This window comes from Canis lupus, chromosome 21 (assembly GCF_011100685.1).
Source record: "Canis lupus familiaris isolate Mischka breed German Shepherd chromosome 21, alternate assembly UU_Cfam_GSD_1.0, whole genome shotgun sequence".
NCBI classification, from domain to species: domain Eukaryota; kingdom Metazoa; phylum Chordata; class Mammalia; order Carnivora; family Canidae; genus Canis; species Canis lupus.
The window spans coordinates 24,587,257-24,607,460 of record NC_049242.1 but is presented as its reverse complement, the minus strand read 5'-3'; the positions used below and the strand labels follow the sequence as shown (position 1 = coordinate 24,607,460).

The 20,204-nt window shown below is 38.0% G+C and overlaps 1 protein-coding gene across 2 annotated transcripts in view; it reads right to left on the bottom strand.

Annotated features, from left to right (window-relative positions):
* Positions 1-18,060, bottom strand: part of RAB6A (RAB6A, member RAS oncogene family) — a 105,114-nt gene extending 87,054 nt beyond the window's left edge. Inside the window, exons 1-2 of one of the 2 annotated variants that reach the window (XM_038568695.1) lie at positions 17,988-18,060; positions 714-760 (exon numbers count right to left, since the gene is read on the bottom strand). The gene's annotated coding sequence lies outside the window, so the exon portion shown is untranslated. The remainder of the gene's footprint in view (positions 1-713; positions 761-17,987) is intronic. The other variant, XM_038568693.1, reaches the window with a different exon arrangement.
* Between the last annotated feature and the right edge of the window lie 2,144 nt (positions 18,061-20,204).

The following is a 20,204-nucleotide window of genomic DNA, read 5'->3' as shown; positions in this document are numbered from 1 at the left end:
GATTTTATATATTTATTTGAGAGACAGATGAGGAGAGAGAGCACATGGGGGAGAGGGAGAAACAGGTTCCTCACTGAGCAAGGAGCCCCTTGCAGGGCTGGATCCCAGGACCCTGGGATCAGGGAACTGAGCTGAATGCAGACACTTAATGGACTAAGACACCCAGGCACCCTGAGATTACTCTAAAAGACAAAATAAAACAAAAAAAAACTATCAAAAATACTTCTCAGAGGAGCCCCTGGGTGGCTCAATTAGTTAGATGTTGGACTCTTGATTTCAGCTCAGGTCATGATATCAGGGTTGTGGGATCAATGGGCATCAGACTCAGGAGTGGACATGGGGTCTACCTGCGATCCTTTCTCTGTCACTTTCTGCCCCTCCCCCTTGCTCTCTGTCTGTCTCTCTAAAGAAAAAAAAAAAAAAACTTCCCAAATTAATGATAAATCCTTACATTTGTGCATAGTGTCGTACCATTCCCACAACACATTTATATACGTTTGCTCATTATTTGGGAATTATTATTTACTTAGCTATAGAAATGGTAGGATCAAACAAGTGCCTTCTCAAACCCAGGGATGAATTACTGAACTAGAATTAAGGAGAGGAATAAATTAAGGAGAGCATTCTCATGAAGGCTTAAAATACTATCTATTCTGGCCTATCAAGACAACAGCTATATTCCCAAACTTCCTTCTCTACCAAAATTTACTCACTGTTGGTTCCTCTCAGCCGAGTTGTGAAAGGATTTTAGAATATGTATCTAAAATGAAAGAACAAAAAGAAAAAAATTAACCAAAAAAATGAAATGGTAAAAACTTGAGTCATGACATGGGCATTTGTGTTTCTTTCTTTTTTTTTTTTTTTAAGATTATTTATTTAGGGACACCTGGGTGGCTCAGTAGTTCAGCATCTGTCTTTGGCTCAGGATGTGATACCCAGAGTCCTGGGATGGAGTCCTGCATCGGGCTCCCTGCATGATGCCTGCTTCTCCCTCTGCCTGTATCTTTGCCTCTCTCTCTGTCTCTCATGAATAAATAAATAAAATCTTTTTAAAAATCTTTTAAAAAATTATTTGAGGGGATCCCTGGGTGGCGCAGCGGTTTGGCGCCTGCCTTTGGCCCAGGGCGCGATCCTGGACACCCGGGATCGAATCCCACGTCGGGCTCCCGGTGCATGGAGCCTGCTTCTCTCTCTGCCTATGTCTCTGCCTCTCTCTCTCTCTCTCTCTCTCTCTGTGTGACTATCATAAATAAATAAAAATTTAAAAAAAGCATTATTAAAAAAAATTATTTGAGAGCGAGAGCGAGAGCGAGAGTGCAAGCATGAGCTAGGGGGAGAGGGAGAGGGAAAGAGAAGAGCAGACTCCCTGCCGAGCAGGGAGCCATGAGGGAGAGGGGGAGGCTAGATTCCAGGACCCTGAGATCATGGCCTGAGCCACCGAGGCTCCCCTAATATTTGATTTTAAAAGTAGCTTGACAGGTCTGGATGGGCCCTCCCAACTAGTAACCCAAAACTCTGCCACACACAAAGAGCAGCCCATACCAAGAGAGCATTTAAAAAGAAAATCTCTTGTAAACATAAGTGAGTGGCTATTTTTTCTTTCTGTTGTATACCAGGTTTTCATTATATTTCCTGAAATAGCTTTTAAAGTAACATCTGAGGATTGGAGCTATAATTACTTTGTACTTCCTCCAGAGCTTTATGAATCAATTCCTCCCTCTTGCTTTGGTCTCTGTAGTCACCTAGACAGGTGATGCTTTGTCTATCATTTTGAAGACAAGTATGGCATAATCCACCTCTTACCTCAGATATTTTAATGTTTTAAGCTAGCATTTTTCATTGACACAGATACAGCTTCACTCTCCTCTTAAGATGCACTCATATTTACCCAGTACTATGTATAAGTCATATGTTTTGCCTTCAGAGATGTTATGGTCTAAAAATTGTATATTAAGGACTATGGGATTCATCAATTGGAGAAATTACTTTAGGGGAAGGAAAAGTTAAAGAAATCTTTTTCAAGAGTGCTTTCACTAACATTTTCACCTCGATGATTTCCTGTACACTATTCTCTTTACCTTGAACACTTTCCTCTCCTTTTCTCTCTCCAATTCCTACTCATCCTGTAGGTATCATCTTTAAGAAGTCTTCAGGTAGACTTCTTTGTCTGCTTTTATCCCCACCAACATCATAAATACCCCTGCCCGTCCTCTGCTTATTCTTCCTCATTGCTTAATTGTTGTTAATTGTCAGTATTCCCCCACCTGACTGTAAGCTCTCCATGAGGTCAAAATTCATGTTTTGTATCCTCAACATTTGCAGAGTGCTTGACATAGTAACCATGCAACAGGCATTTGCTAAACAAATAAAATAAATAGGAGGCATTATTTTTAGCTTTCATCAAAGGATGAATGAGATGTGGGCATGTGAAGGTAGAAGGTCAAGAGCACTTTGGAAAAAGATAACATCATTTAAAATCACATTATGTTAATTGATACTACATTTCTTAACACCATTTATGAAAATGATGCTCAGAACATATTTGTGACTAAAAATTGAGAGAGGACAGCATTGGCAACACCAAATCAAAAGTATATAGAACAGTTTTCTTTGACCAATTTAAAAGGGATTGCTAATTTAAAGCCCATGAGTGTTTCCGGGAAGTTACCACACAGAAATTGTAATATAGTTATAGCTTGTCTTTCTACCCAGAGAGACACAAAGCTTCTTTAGGGAGGACTAAGATATTATCTTATTTCTTGTGTCAGACACGATTGGCTGCCTCTCTCACAATACACACACTAAACACACACACATCTCCACAAAATATATTGGAAATGACAGATAATTTTTCAACTTCCCTTCAGCTAAACTAAAGACATGTAACTTGATCTGAACCAGAAGGAAATGTGCCAGAGACTTCTGAGATAGATTTTCTTCCCTGATGAAAAGACGTAGATCAGGGAAAACTGTCATTCTTCTGCCATTATATAAGGACATGATATTTAGAGCTAAGGCATTCTAGGTACATTGACATATAATCCTTTAGAAAAAAACAACCCATTGATGAAGACTAAGCTAAAAGGCATCATTGAGCTACTGTACCAATCCTGGAACTGGCCTTCCTCTGGATTTCTTTTTAGCAAAATAATAAGTCTTTGTATTTATAATGTCTTCATATGTCTTTGTCATTGTTACTTGCAGCTGAAAGCATCTGACATTCTCATCTTTAGATCTCTTAAAAATATCTCACACAATTCCTTGAATGTTAGTTACTTAATACTGGTGTGTGTATATATATAATACAGTAATAGTTATCAAACTGGAACTGCCTTTTTCAGTTTACTACTCCCTAAAAAGGATTTGTTACTCTTAGAGAGGCAGGAAATCAATAGAAGGAGAAAACTGCCCAGGTAAAAGGGCTGGAATCCTATCGCTCATATTTTAAACAAATAATAGTTCTGGCAGGAATTCAAGTTGCATCAAATCTGAAGCCCTTCTAACCCACTCTGCAGGTTATTATAATCATCACTGCTAAAAATAATAGTGGGTCAATATCTAAAGCATAAAAAAGACAAATGCTCAACAATTCAAGGTGACCAATTAAATAAGTACAATTAACACAAGGTATGTTTAAGCAATTCTCATTTATAAAAGACAATAAGAAAAAAAAAAAAAAGAGGCGTAATGTCAAAACCAGTTTCCCAAATACCCTGACCTACAAAGATATGCCATGGGAGAAGTATAAAAATTATTCAATCAAAGTGGAGGAGAAGGTGGTAAAACCTCAATGGAATCATCCTCTTGTGATTATAGCCGATTCATAAGCTAAGTCAGAAGATATTTTTGCTACCGATTAATCTACAGAATCTATTTTTGATAATTCCATTTTGTTCTGTTCATGTGAATCATGGTCCTTGTTATGAATAATGTGATTTCTCAGAGCCTTAGAAGTGGGGTGTTACTTCCAGGCTTTGAAATTGCATGGGGGAAGAGGTTGCTTCTTTTTATGCCAATCCTGAATGTGTAATACCTGACACATTGCTGGAGCTCTCCTCTTCCCAGCAGTGTATCCCCCACAAGGAATAAAGTCTCCTCCAAGATGTACAAGAGAATGAATCACTCCACTTGCCCCTAAGAGATAATCACTCTCAGAGTAGAAGAGAACAACTGCTTCTCCTGCTGTTTATGTAAAGAACAGAGCATCTTAGGACAGAAAAGTGGGACCAATCCTGTTTGCACTGAAATGCCAACAGACTGTACAGCCAAATTGCAACTTGCCTAAGATGCCAAGAGAAACCATCTTTTTGTGAAAGTCTCTTCAGCTTTTTGAATAGTACAAAGTAACTAGGACATTATTTGACATAAAAATCAAAAGACATCAAAGTCATTACAATAGTGTGTAGCTGAAACTATCCAGTGAGATAATAAGCCACAATATCATTTGGGAAAATAAAACAAACTTCCAGTTGCAGGATGATAGATTAAAGATGTTTCTGCTTCCTTCCTTTTCTGAAATTTTCCAAAACAAAAATCAAAAATCAAAACGCAAACTCTGGCTTTGACATCTCTAATCCAGAGCCATCATATCTTTAAGCTGGGTGACAAAGATAGAGCACTGCTAACTGACTAAACAAAGCACAGAAAGCGTTCACTGAAGGGGAAAGCAACAAAAAGCAAGCCCAGAAAGGCTCAGGAATATGAAGTGCCAGGTACTACAGAAGGTAGAGGTAAGGAAAGGGGCCAAAAACAAGGGAACTGTATCAAAGACTATATAAATAGTAGTTATAAACCTAACCATCTGTATGGAAGAATTAAACACAAGAGGCTCTAGGCTCAGATAAACAGGCATAGTGGAGTACTAGGGTGAGGTGCTGCCAGAAGATAGAGGCATTGATAACTAGTGGTATCTCCCCAAGCACCTTTCATAACACTAGCAGTGTTTTATATGCCCCACCCCAAAAGACTGAAAGATAACCTGAAACATCCCAGAGAAAGGACCTGTAAACTTTGAATATAGAGGTTACTTCAATAAAAAAGCCAGTTCACCATCAAATCATCCTATAATGAACCAATCTCAGAGTTGTGAGTTCAAGCCCCATGTTAGAAATAGAGATTACTTCAATAAAAATAAAACTTGAAAAGAAAAGAGGGGCACCTAGGTGAATTTTGAACGGGAAGGACTTGAAGAGACATTTCTTCAAAGATATATGGATGGGGGTGACTGGGTGGCTCAGTCAGTTAAGCAACTGATTCTTGCTTTCAGCTCAGGTCATGATCTCATGGGTCATGGTCTCATGAATGGTGAGATAGAGCCCTGTGTCAAGCCCTACATTGGGCTCTGCACTCATTGGGGAGTCTGCTTGAAGATTCTCTCCCTCTCCCTCCTGTCACTTGCATATGATCGCTCTCTCTCTCTCTCTCAAATAAATAAATAAATCTTTTTTAAAAATTAAGATTATAGAACCCCAATATGAAACTACTGAGTCAAAATCTCTGAAGGTGTGACTTAGGAAACTACTTTTTAAATGGTCTAACAAGTGGAATTTTATGTACCCTCCTTTGAGAATCAGTCTGTTACTCCACACTTTATATCCTAGTTTGTCAGTTAGATTATAAACTATTCAAGGTAGGAGTGTGCCTTATACATATAATGTAATTCCTGGGTCTTATCTGTATTCGGTGCTCAGAAAAATATTCTGAGAATTGAATACTGAATCTATGTGCATGACGAGATACACAAAATAAGCAAATACCACCAACAACCTTTAGAACTTATAATCTTTACTTGACTATATCATTTACTCCTATTTTAAGAGGGCATATACTTAAATGTGGAGTTGAACCAATATTAAATATTTACATAAATTATTACTAGTTAAGACAAAAATTATTACTAGAGACAAAGAAGCATATTTTATAATGGTAAGAGCATCAACCCATCAGGAAGATATAACACTAATATGAATATATGGACCTAATTAATACATGAAGACTTAAAAATACATGAAGCAAAAACTGACAGAATTGGAGGGAGAAATAGACAATTCAATTACAATAGTTAGAGACTTTAATACCTTACTTTCATCATGGATACAATATATACACAGAGGATTAATAAATATAAATTTATTTATTGTTAAATAAATAAACAATAATATTGTTTATTACAATATATAAACAGAGGATTTGAACAACACTATCCACCAACTAGAGCTAACAGACATCTATCAAACACTCCATCTAATAACAGCAAAGTGTATAATTCAAGTGCACATGGAATATGCTTGATGACAGACCGTATCTTAGGCCATAAAATAAGTCTCAATAAATTTAAAAATATCAAAATCATACAAAGTATGTTCTCTAACTACAATGGAATGAAATTAAAAATCAGTAACAAAGGAAATGGCTGACTCAGTCCAAAGAGCATATGGTTCTTGATCTCTCAGTCATGAGTTTGAGCCCTACAGTGGCTGTAGAGATTGCTTAAGTAAATAAATTAACTTAAAAAAAAAACTTTTAAAAATCAATAACAGGAATAAATTTGGGAAATTCACACATACATGGAAATTAAACATAATTACTTAATACATAAGTAATCAATAGGTCAAAGAAGAAAGTCTAAGGGAAATCAGAAAATACTTTGAAATGAATTAAAGAACAACACAGCAAATCTTTTGGTATCCAGCAAAAGTAGTACTTAAAGAAAAACATAACTATAAATGACTACATTAAAAAGGAGGACCACAAATCACTAACCTCCACCTTAAGAAATTGAAAGAACAGGTGTGCCTAGGTGGCTCAGTCCCGTAAGCATATGATGCTCAATTTCAGCTCAGGTCATGATCTCAGGATTGTGAGACTGAGCCGCCTCAGGTGGACTCCATGCTGGGTGTGGAGCCTACTTAAGATTCTCTCTTTTGGGGACACCTGGGTGGCTCAGCGGTTGAGCATCTGCCTTTAGCTCAGGGCGTGATCCAGGGTACGGGGATCAAGTCCCACATCGGGGCTTCCCACAGGGTGCCTGCTTCTCCCTCTCCCTCTGCCTATGTCTCTGCCTCTCTCTCTCTCTCTGATGAATAAATAAAAGATTATCTCTCAGGGAGACAAACCATGAGAGATTCCTAACTCTGGGAAACAAAGGGTAGCAGAAGGAGAGGTGAGTGGGGGTAACTGGGTGACAGGCACTGAGGAGGGCACTAGATGGGATAAGCGCTGGGTGTTATACTATATGTTGGCAAATTGAATTTAAATTTTAAAAAATTTAAAAAGTAAAAAAACAAAACAAAACAGTCTTTCTCTTTGTCTCCCTTTGCCCCCCCTTCCTAAAAAGAAGCAGAAGAAAGGATATAACTGAGAGCAGAAACATGAAATAAAGAATAGAAAAACCATAGAGAAAATTAATGTAAACCAAAAGTTAACTTCCAAAAATTAACAAAATTTACAAATCTTCAGCTAGATTGGTCAAAAAAGAGACAGCAAGAGAGCAAAGACTCAAGTTATTTAAATCAGGGTATGGGGTGCCTGAGTGGCTCAGTTAAGCATCTGCTTTCAGCTCAGGTCCTGGGATGGAGCCTCCCCATATTGGTCTCCCTGCTCTGTGGGGAGTCTGCCTCTTCTTCTCCCTCAGCCCCTCTCCCTCCTTGTGCTCCTCATCTCAAATAAATAAATAAAATCTTTTTTAAAAAGGGTGAAACAGGAGACATTAATACCAATAATACAGAAATCAAACTGATTATGCAGGAATACTATGAACAACTATATGACTACACATTAGATAACTCAGACGAGATGATCAAATAAAAAAAACCGAAACAAACAAAAACCCAACTATCAAAACTGACCTCAGAAGAAATCTGAATACATCTGTAACAGGTTAAAAGAAAGAAATGGTAATCAAAAAACTTTCCAGGAACTGGATGGCTGCACTGATGAGTTCTATCAAACGATTTAAATTTGAATTAATACTAATCTTAAAAATTCTTACAAAAAGTAGAAGATGAGGTAACATTTCCCAACTCATTTTACGAGGCCAGTATTAATCTGATACTGAAACTATGCAAAGACATCAAAAGAAAAAAAAGGAATCTATAAACCAATATTCCGCATTTAGACAAAAAAAAATGCCTCAAGAATATACTAACATACCTAATCCAGAAACATGTAAAAAGGATTATGCACATCCTATGGATGTAAGGTGTGTTGTGTCAACATGTGAAAATCAATGAGTATAATAGATCATATGAACAGAACAAAACACAAAAATGTACGATCATTTCAACAGACACAGAAAAACATCTGACAAAATCCAACACTTGTGAGAAAAATACTCAGCAAACTAGTAATAGGAAGGAACTTCCTCAACCTGACAAAGCTAACATCATACATACTGGAAGACAGAATAAGATCAGGAACAAGGATGTCCACTCTTACCACTTGTATTCAACTTTGTATTTGAGGTTCTATTCAGACCAATTAGGAAGGAAAAGAAATAAAGCCACCCAGGTGCCTCTGTATTCTGTAACCTTATGAACTAATTTATTATTAGTTCTAATTGTGTGTGTGTGTGTGTGTGTGTGTGTATGTGTGAAGCCTTGGGATTCTATATATGCACGATCATGTCATCTGCAAAGAGAGGTATTTTTTCCTTTCCAATCTGTGTGCCTTTTATTTCTATTGTTTAATATTACTATATAATTATTATAAATACTCTCCAAATTGATCTACAGATTCAATGCATTCCCTAGTAAAAATATCAGTTTTTTTTTTTTTTTTTTTAAGAAATAGACAAGCTAATCCTGCAATTCACATGGAAATTCAAAGGATCCAGAATAGCCAAGACCATGAAGACTGCAGTATTAGCATGAGGATATACATAGAAATCAGTGGAATGAAACTGAGAATCCAGAAATAAACTCACACATTTCTGGTCAATTGATTTTCAACATGATACCAAGGCAATTTATAGGAAAAGAGTATGGTCTTTTCAATAATTGGTGCTTGAACAATGGTATATCCACATGATAAAGAATGATCTGGACCCCTACCTACTTCCATATACAAAAATTAATTCAAATATATATATATATATATTTGCCATATATCTGAGACTATCAAGCTTAGTGTACAAATAGTCTTTCCAGAAGAGGCTTGCAAGCTATACAAGGAGGAGGAGGAGCTCTACATTGCAGCTGTATTCCAATACAGACAACAGGGCTGACATGTGCCCTTTATCCACATTCCACTGTAGTCAAATGAGAAAGAGAGAGAGAGAGAGAGAAAAGACAGATTGTGCCATGTTATTCATTTACTAACATTATCCATTAGGAATCCTTCAGCTGAAAGAAACAGAAAAGTCGACTCTAAATAGCTTAAGCAATAGGGCAAATCACATTAAGAGGTTCCAAGCTATGGCAATTTCAAAGTTGCTTTAATTTCCACCTAACAATGTCTGCGAGGACCAGGTTCTTCTGCCTTTGTTCTACTTTCCTCAGCATATTGACTTTTTCTATAGATACTAGTTCCCCAATGATGACAGGATGGCTGTCATAGTTCAGGCTGACACATCTAGACACTATAAAGTCCAAAGAGAGAAAATGGCTCTATGTATTTCTATTTATAAGTGAAAAACTTTCCCCAGAATCCCCCCAGCAGATTCCCTATTACAAATCAGTGGCCAGAATTTCTTCATATACCTATCCTAAATTTGTCACTGGCAAGAGAAATGGGATTACTTTGACAAATACAAAAGCATATGGCTTTGCAGAGGGAGATGGATTATTGTAATAAAACTGTAATTTTGTTATAAGGAGGAAAAGATAGAAAATAACATTTGGCAGCCCACCACCAATGTTCACTACATTAACACGTCAGTTCAGTTTCAAGTATTCTCTGCCTGATGCATTCATTTGTTCATTTATTCATTCTACAAATACTTTTGCCTACTAGGTACAAAGCACTGTGCTTTCCTAATGGAAAGACAAAACTGAAAAAGATTTGGTCCCTACTCTTTGGTTTACATCAATCTCCTGGTGAGACAGCTATGTTAAAAAAATAAAATTAGAAAAAAAAAGTAGGGATCCCTGGGTGGCGCAGCGGTTTAGCGCCTGCCTTTGACCCCGGGCGCGATCCTGGAGACCCGGGATAGAATCCCACATCGGGCTGCCGCTGCATGGAGCCTGCTTCTCCCTCTGCCTGTGTCTCTGCCTCTCTCTCTCTCTCTCTGTGTGACTATCAGAAAGAAAGAAAGAAAGAAAGAAAGAAAGAAAGAAAGAAAGAAAGAAAGAAAGAAAGAAAGAAAGAAAGAAGAAAAAAAAGTAGAGATGCAGGTACATTAAAACTTTAACGTTCAGGATCTGTTAAGAAGAGTATATTATGGTTTACAGACTTCAGAAATCATGTATATATTTCATATTTCATCCACTACTTTGAAACTTATTTAGATATGGGCGAATCATAATTTCCTCCTCTAAGAAGAACAAGATTTATGTCCTATTTTAATGGGTTTTCTTCAAAGATTTACTCATTTATTTTAGAGAGAGAGCAGGGGGAGAGAGAGAGAGAAACTCAAGGAGACTCCAAGCTGAGCATGGAAATCAACCTGGGGCTCTATTTCATGACCCTGAGATCACAACGTGAGCTGAGACCAAGAGTTGGGTACTTAACTGACTGCACCACCTAGGTGCCCTTAGTTTTCTATTTCTATTTTATTATAACCAGAGCCCAAGAGAAGACCTACTGTTCCCTAACAGTAGGTCTTTTACTACTATACTATACTGGGTCAGAACCCAAGTCTGAGCTAGAAACAGATTTTGGGAATTGTCATCTTACAGGTGGTAACTGTAGTTATGAAGATGGATGTGATCACCGAAGTAGAGTGTAGGCTGAGAGATCAGGACAAAAACTCTATGGAACAGCAATATTTAAAGTTAGAGAAAGTAAAATAAAATAAAATAAAGTTAGAGAAAGTAATCTGTGAAGAAATACCAGAAAAGTTAAGAGGAAAACCAGGAGACAGTGGTGATCAGAAAGAAAGGAAGAGAAAGGTGATCAAAAGGAAAGGTGTGATCAGCAAGTACCAAATGCATCAGAGCAAAAATATATGTTGTAGATTGAAAATCATTCTTTGAATCTGTTCTCAAAAGGTAAGTGGCTGCAAATGGGCATACAGATCTTTTCAGGTTGAGAGAAATGTTCTAAAATTGGGTTGTGGGGATGATTGTACAACTTTGTAAATTTACTAAAAATCATTGAATTACTACTATATACTTAACATGAGTGATTTTATCATATATAAATCATATCTTAGTATAAAAGTTTTTGTTTGTTTGTTTGTTTGTTTGTTTAAGGGTCAGCAGTGGCCTGAGTCAGAGAAGTTTCAATGGAGTGAGGAAGACAAAAGCCAGATTTGGATTTAGGAGGAAATGAGAGATTCAGTAATAGAAGCAAGAAATGAAAACTCAAGTTTTTTAAGAAAAGAAAGGATGGGATGCCTGGGGTGGCTCAGCGGTTGAGTGTCTGTCTTTGGGCATGGTCTCGGGGTCCTAGGATTGAGTCCCGCATCGGGCTTCCTGCATGGAGCCTGCTTCTCCCTCTGCCTATGTCTCTGCCTCTGTGTGTGTGTGTCTCCCATGAATAAATAAATAAAATATTTAAAAAAAAAAAAGGAAAGGATGAAAAGGTTGCAACTAAAGAGGCATACAAGGTCAAGAAAAAGAAGAAGACAGTGAGTTTAGTTTTAGACATGTGCCATTGGAAGTAAGAATCCAAATACCTAGAGGTAAATAATTATTACTATTTGTTTTAGAAGTAGGCATTGAAGCAGACTGAAGCAGATTGCTTAGCACAAGTTTCCACTGTAAGTGGAGGTGGGGGTAAAGCTGTAAAGAAAGCAACAAAAAGCGGATAAAATTTTTCTCTTTGGCCTCTAGGTAAACTCCTTTTCCCAGAATTGCTGGGTCAAGAGAATATCTTTTTTAAAAAAATATTTCATTTATTTATTCATGAGAGACAGACAGAGAGAGAGAGAGAGAGAGAGGCAGAGGGAGAAGCAGGCTCCATGCAGGGAGCTCAATGTGGGACTTGTTCCCGGGTTTCTAAGATCACACCCTGGGCTGAAGGCAGGTGCTAAACCGCTGAGCCACCCAGGCTGTCCACCAAGAGAATATCTGTAGGGCTTTTTCATCTCTATCAGCTTCTAGGCATATAAATATCAACTGATTCTTCAGTATATATATAGTGAAGAAAATCTTTCAACTCTCATCATTCCAGTTCCTCAATATTAGGAAGTTTTTCCAAATATTTAGCCCAAATCTCTCCTTTCATAATTGAGTGCTTGAAAATCGTTCATCTAGGGACGTCTGGGTGGCTCAGTATTTGAGTGACTACCTTGGTTCAGGTTGTGATCCCAGGGTCCTGGGATCAAGTCCCACATAGAACTCCCTGCAGAGAGCCTGCTTCTCCCTCTGCCTATATCTCTGTCTCTCATGAATAAAAAACATTTTTTTCTTTAAACTTTAAAGAAAACTGTTCATCTAAGAAAGAAAAGTTTGTTGTGCTTTCTGTAGTCAGTGTTTACAAGGTCACCAGCTACCCTCCAAAAATATTGAGTCACATCTCTCTAATCTCTCTAGCCTTGGTTTCTCCATAAGAATTAACTAGTGCCTGTAGAACATTTTGCATATTGCCTATGCAGAGAAAAAAATAGATATTATCATTTGAAGGGAGAGATATGAAAAAATAATGAAAAGAATTTTAGAGATATCACTCTCCTCGTTAGAATACCATCCAAAAAAAATAGAATACCATCCATTTTATAATATTTTATGGAAAACTTAACATTAGTATCTGAACTACTAACCCATTTTCCTTATAAACTCATAGAGAATGAAATTACTCAGATTGCAAAACAATTCATCAGTTGCAAAGGAGTTACAAGTTTTCATTCTTTCTTTTTAAATATTTTAGGGTAATCTCTACACCCAACATGAGATGCAAACTCACAACCCTGAGGTCAAGTCACATGCTCCACTGACTGAGCCAGCCAGATGGCCCTCACCTTAGATTTTTTAACAAGGCTTCTTTCTTTTCTCTCTTTTCTTTTCTTTTCTTTTTTTCTTTTCTTTCTTCCTTCCTTTCTTTTTCTTTCTTTCTTTCTTTCTTTCTTTCGATTTTATTTATTTATTTGTTTGTTTATCTATGAGAGACACAGAGAGAAAGGCAGAGACATAGACCAAGGGAGAAGTAGGTCCCCTGAGGTGAGCCTGATGTGGAACTCGATCCCAGGACTCTAAGATCATGACCAGAGCCAAAGGCAGATGCTCAACCATTGAGCCACCCAGGTGCCCAACAAGTTTTCTTTAAGCACCATCTTCTTAAGTATTTGTTTAGGGACAATAAATTACATTAAATTCCTACCAGATGGCAAAACTAAAGCTCAAGTATAACAAACTACTATTGATTAAATATCAATAACAAAGTTAAGCACATTTGAAATTTTAGTTTAAAAAGGGTATTTAAGTGGCTAGTTCCCTAATTTTTCATTTTACTATTTAGAAAGTTAAAATATTAGACAGTCCTGTTCAATACCAGATATTTATGCTTTGGTAGCAAGGAATAGGCAAAAGCTATGCTGATTCCAAGACAGAACTTTACTACAAAGAGAGAACTCTCTCATTCTTACAAATACTATAAAGGATCAATATTTAAAATTCAAATAAATAAACTACACATGGGTTTACTGCACTTTGTAGAAGTATTTGCTTATATATAATTATAGTTTTTGTTTGCTTACATATAATTTCCATGTCCTGCCTTGTGTCTTCCAATAATAACAAATTTTTGAGAACACAAATTTTACCTTCATTTGACCTATGAAGACTACTAGCCCAGTGTTTTACTATAGCGGTATTCACTAAAGGCATTGAAATAATATAGGCACCTAGGTAGCTCAGTCTGTTGGCTCAGGTCATGTTCCCACGGTCCTGAGTTCAAGCCCTGAGTCAGGCTCCCTATTCAGTGGGGGGACTGCTTCTCCTTCTCCCTCTGCCCTTTCCCCCTGCTGTGCTCTCTTTCTCTTTCTCTCAAATAAATAAGTAAATATTTTTAAAAAAGGATATTGAGGGCAGCCTGGGTGGCTCAGCAGTTTAGCGCCACCTTCAGCCCGGGGCATGATCCTGGAGACCCGGGATGGAGTCCCACATTGGGCTCCATGCATGGAGCCTGCTTCTCCCTCTGCCTGTGTGTCTGCCTCTCTTTCTGTGTCTCTCATAAATAAAATCTTTTAAAAAATATTTAAAGAAAACTTAAAAGATATTGAAATAATAAGTGTAAAATATTGTATTATGGATTGGGTTGCCAGATAAATATATAAGATGCCAGGGGTGGCTCAGGCATTGGGGTGACCAACTCTTGATTTTGGCTCAGGTCATGATCTCAGGGTCATGGGATTGAGCCCTGAGTGGAGGCCCTGTGTTGGGCTCCACACTCAGTGCAGGTCTGCTCATCCTTCTCCCTCTCTCACTCCCTCTCTCCCTTTGCTCTTGCTCACTTGCACACATGAGAGCTCTCTCTCTCAAATAAGTGAATAAATAAATAAATAAATAAATAAGTAAAATCCTTTTAAAAATATTTAGTATGCCAAATTACGTTTCGCTTAAAATTTTATATTCAAGTTTAACTGGGCATCCTTATTTTTTATTTGCTAATTCTGGCAACCCTAAATATGAGTAACTTGTTAAAGAACAAAATTCCATGGAATAAATTTTATAGATCTTATTGGCTTTATTCAGTGATTAATGAATCAGGCAGCATCCAATTTAGCAGACAGAGAGTAGCTCTGAGGAGCTGTACAAAATGCAAGACTTTTATAGGAGTGGGAACAAGGAAGTTATACTAGACAAAAAAAAAAAAAGAGGATTGGTTATGGTAAGATCACTTTCCTTTAGGGGATGGCAAGGTATCAGATAAATTACTGAACTATTGCTGATTAGGCAATGTCTGATTGACTGGTGTAAGATTCCATTTCTCAGGGAGCCAATGCTGTAAGTTAAGTCTTAATTTGGTGGCATGAGGCTTAGCATAAGTGACTCCATTGGGACCTGTTATCTTGTTTCTAATAAACCTTTGGTATGAAATCAGATCTTGTAGCCCCACAGACTGGCTAAGGACTTTTCTTAGGAGTGAAACTGCTCTAGTCTGAAAACTGAGGGATCTCACATGCTCATCAGAGAGATTGAACTAGAAAACATGCTATACTATAACGGTCTCATTTTATAGGGAGGATGAAGTAAAAATACTATAATTTCTGCAGAAATTTTGGGAAGGAGCAAAGGAGATAATTTTTATACCTTTTTATGCTCCTGAGAAGAAATATGCTCTGCAGGTACAAAAATCATATTTATACCCACTTTTCTTTCAGGCTTATTTATTTTTAAAGCTGATTTTGCAGGTACCTGGTATGGAGCCCCGCATTGGGCTCCCTGCTCTACAGGGGGTCTGCTTCTTCCTTCTCCTCTGCCTCCACTGCCCTTGCTTGTCAAAGAGCTGCCTTGCTCTCTCTCTGTCAAATAAATAATATATTTTTTAAAAAGTGATTCTGATAGAAGATTGGCTCAAGGAGTGGGAAGGTTGGTGGAAAGATTTTAAAACGGAAGATGTTATTGAAAATTTCTTCACTTACAAAATTAAATGATGAGTGAATATAGCTTCTGTTTTGGACAGAAATGTTTTTTAAATTTCCAAGAGTGAAAGCTTCCACATTCTTTTTAAAAGCACAACACAGGGATGCCTGGGTGGCTCTGCGGTTGAGCATCTGCCTTTGGGTCAAAGCATGATCCCAGGGTCCTGGGGTCAGGTCCCACATTGGGCTTCCTGCACAGAGCCTGCTTCTCCCTCTGCCTGTGTCTCTGCCTCTCTCTCTTTCTGTGTGTCTCTCATGAATAAATAAATAAATAAATAAATAAATAAATAAATAAATAAATAAATAAATAAAATCTTAAAAAAAAAAAGCACAGAATATGTCAATGACCCCCAACACCATTACCACTTACTTCAATTATGAAAAAGTCTGAGAATTCCTCTTTCCTACCTTGTGGTTTCTAATTAATTGCTCTCTCTCCCAAACCTTATATTCTTGAAGGGGAAAAAATGATGCTATTTTAAAACATCTGGAAATGGGGGTGCCTGGCTGGCTCAGTCCAAAAAGCATGCAACTCTTGATCTCAGGGTCATGAGTTTGAGTCCTATGTTGGGTATAGAGATTACTTAAGTAAATATTTTTTTTAAATGTCCAGAAATGAATGTGATGAGGAAGGATTGGCATTACATACACACCACATTCATCCTGACTTGGATACATGATAGAAGGACTGGTCTTGTTTAAGTCTTAACAGAGTATACCATGTAAATATCAGAGAAAGAGAAATTCCCAGTATTTAAATCCACAAATCAGTGGATAATATACGAATAAAGACTCTAAAAGACTTAATGGTCTCTATATATATTTGTTGAATAAGAGGATCTTAAACTTCAGACATGTGTGCCTAATACTATCAAAAAAACAACTTTGAGAAGGGAATTTCTATTGATATACAGTGGTGGAAAAATTGAAATGAAATTCACATTTTAACTATTGGCTTCAATAGGAAGCCCCTCAGATAACTCAAGCAGGAAAGATTTAGGTTTCTAAATCTTAGTTTCCAGGCTATTAATTAAAGTGCCATTCTATAGATGTTACGTCCTGAAGTAAGCCAGGATCCTGTTGGTTTCTTTCTTTATCAACTTTCATTAGTTTGTTTGTTTAATACTGACCCTCAAATTATCCAATCAGAATTGTCTACTATCATAATAATTTGAACTATATACACAGCCTTTTCTGTTTAGGAGCAAAGTTGTTTTAAAGATTCTAATCTAAAAAAACAAAGATTCTAATCTATTATATTGTTTTATTATTGAAGGTAAAACTCCACTCAATGATTTTTTTAAGTGTGTGTTTTCTTTTATCACTGGTTGTGTATAGTAGTCAGATTTAAGTCCCAGTGGTTATTAACTTCCAGTGACCTTGAGTGCTCAGGCTTTTCCCACTGTTCACTTCAATTTTTCCATCGGTAAAATGAGATGGGGCATATGACCTTCCATTTGGCAATAGTTTCTTAAATATGACACCAAAAGCACAGACAACAAAAGAAAAAATAGATAAATTGGACTTGACTAAAACTAAAAATTTGTGCATCAGAGGACAGTATCAAATGAGTGAAAAGACAACCTACAAAATGAGAGAAAATATTTGCTAACCATATAACTGATAAGAGTTTAAAGAATATATAAAGAAGTCTTATATACACTTCAATAATAAGAAATACATTTAAAAAATTTTTAAAGAGTAAAATAGTCCTATAACTCAACAGTTTAAAAATGCACAAATGACTTGAATGAAAATTTCTCCAGAAAAGATATAAAAATGATACAAGAAAAGGTGGTCAGCATCATCAGTCATAAGGTAAATGCAAACCCAAACTACAATGACATAACATTTTACAGCTACTAGAATCTCCATAAAAACTAAAGACAGAGGCGCCTCCATGGTTCAGTCCCTTGAGCGTCTGCCTTTGACTCCTGTGGTGATCTCAAGGTACTGGGATCAAGCCTCACATCAGCCTCCCTGCTCAGTGGGGAGTCCGTTTCTCCCTCTCCCTCCCTCACCTCACCCCCTGCTTGTGTTCTCTGTCTCTCAAATAAATAAAATATAAAACAACAACAACAACAAAAACAAACTAAAGACAAAAATCGGAAAGTAACAAGTGTTGGTGAAGATGTGGAGAAATTGGAACCCTCATACATTGCTGGTAGTAATATAAAACGGTCCAGGTACCTTGGAGAATAGCACAGTAGGTCATCAAAAGGTTAAAACACAGAATTACCATATAACCCAGCAATTCAGTTCCTAAGTATATACTCAAAAGAACTGAAAGCACAGAGTAGAATACCTGAATGAAAGTATCTATAGTTGCAATCATAGTAGTCAAAAAGAAGAAATAACTCAGGTGTGGGGCAGCCTGGCTGGCTCCGCGGTTTAGCGCCGCCTTCAGCCCAGGGCATGATCCTGTAGACCGGGGATCCAGTCCCACGTAGGGCTCCCAGCATGGAACCTCCTTCTCCCTCTGCCTGTGTCTCTGCCGATCTCTCTCTCTCTTTCTGGGTCTCTCATGAATAAATAAAATCTTAAAAAAATAAAAACCAGATGTGCATCAATGAATGAATGAACAAATGTGTTATATCCATACAGTGTAGTATTATTCAACCATAAAACAGAATGGAGTACTGATATAACCTACAACGTGAACCTTGAAAACATCATGCTAAAAGAAGCCAAACACAAAAGGACAAAAGTGCATAATTCCACTTAGGACATGTGAAATATCAAGAATAGGAGAATTTAAAGAAACATGAACAGAAGAGAGAGTAATCAGAGGCTAATAGGAGGGAGTAATGGGGAGTTACCTCTCAATGGGTAGATTTCATTTAGGGTGATGAAAAACTTTGAAAATAGATAATGGTGGAAGTGGGACGCCTGGGTGGCTCAGTAGTTGAGTGCCTTCCGCTCAGGGTGTGATCCCAGTCCCAGAAGACCCACATGCTGCTCCATGTTGGGAGCCTGCTTCTCCCTCTGCCTGTGTCTCTGCCTCTGTGTATCTCTCATGAATAAATAAAATCTTTAAAAAAGAAAATGGTGAAGGTTGCACACTACTGTGAATGAAATTAATGCCACTGAATCACACACTTAAAAATGGTTAAAATGGGGGCACCTGGATGGCTCAGTGGTTGAGCAACTGCCTTTGGCTCAGGTCATGATCCTGGGGTCCTGGAATGGAGTCCCCCATCAGGCTCCCGTGGAGAGCTTGCTTCTCCCTCTGCCTAGGTCTCTGTGTCTCTCATGAATAATAATAAAAAAAAATTAAAAAATGATTCAAATGGAAAATTTACATTATATACCTTTTATCACAATTTTAAAAAGCTGGGCCTGTGACCAGGTGATCTCTAAGTACTGAGGCTATTAAAGTTACAGAACAGCCCACAATTAGGACTGTTGTGCCAATCGTAGTTATTAATACTGTCCTCTTAGGGTCTCAAAGCTATTTAGTTTGGAGAGTAAATTATACAGTCATCCTGTCTCCAAAGATCTGTGATTTTTCAGTGGCTCTGAAATCCTAACCACGGGCATTAGGACCTTGGAAAGGTTTTCTGATGACATCATCTAGAAAACTAAACCCACCGGCCTCCAGGGATTGGAGACAGTGAAGGAAACACCGGCACTTCGTACAAACGCCCAGATCCCAAGTGGTAAATCACTCTTTCCGTTGGGTCCCCACAGTGCACGGGCGGAGAAACACTGAGCGACCATGGCGGTGGTGGAGAGCCAACGGCCCCACCCTCCTCCGACCCGCCACTCTCAGCATGGCTGCCCCTGTGGAAGTGGGGGAGGGAGCGTCCCGCCTCTTGCAGGCTCCCAGAGGGGCGGGCCCGGAAGCCACGGAGCATCCGCGGACCAATGGGGAGAGGCGAGGGGCGGGAACTAGCCAGGGCGTAGGCTGGAGGGCGGTGGGGGCGGCCTGGGTCTGACTGGCTTCGTTGAGGGCGGGTAGCGGCTGCCACGTTATCCTCAGTCTGTGCGGCTGGATTTTGCCCGGTAGAGTGCCACCGTCAGCGCTTCCGGTTTGAACTCCAGCTCCGTTGATCAGTCCCCATCCTATCCTGTACTCGCCCCTCCCCTTCAAAGCCAATCCTAGCCAAAGCCCAGCTGTCCCTCTCTGTCCTTTTAAGATGACTCATCTCTGCATCCCAATTCTAAAACAAATTGACGGCTCCAGGTGTGGCCCCACATATTTGAAATTAAGACTTTTTTTTCCTGGTTATAAAAATACATGCATAATTTAAAAGGTTGGGATACAATTTAAAAAAAAAATGACTCATCCCACCAACCAGAATCAATCAAGATTACTGTTTGTCATTCTTCCTTTTTTTTTTTTTTTCTTTTTTCTTTTTTTTCACTGTGTATCTATTTTAACACGATCGGGAAGATCCTGCACAATTATCTGTTATTTGTTACATACTAAGTATTTTTCTTTGTCATTTTAATTATATGCATAGCATAAACGATTCCACGAATCAATGAGCTAAAATTTTCATATTTCCCCCACTGTCAT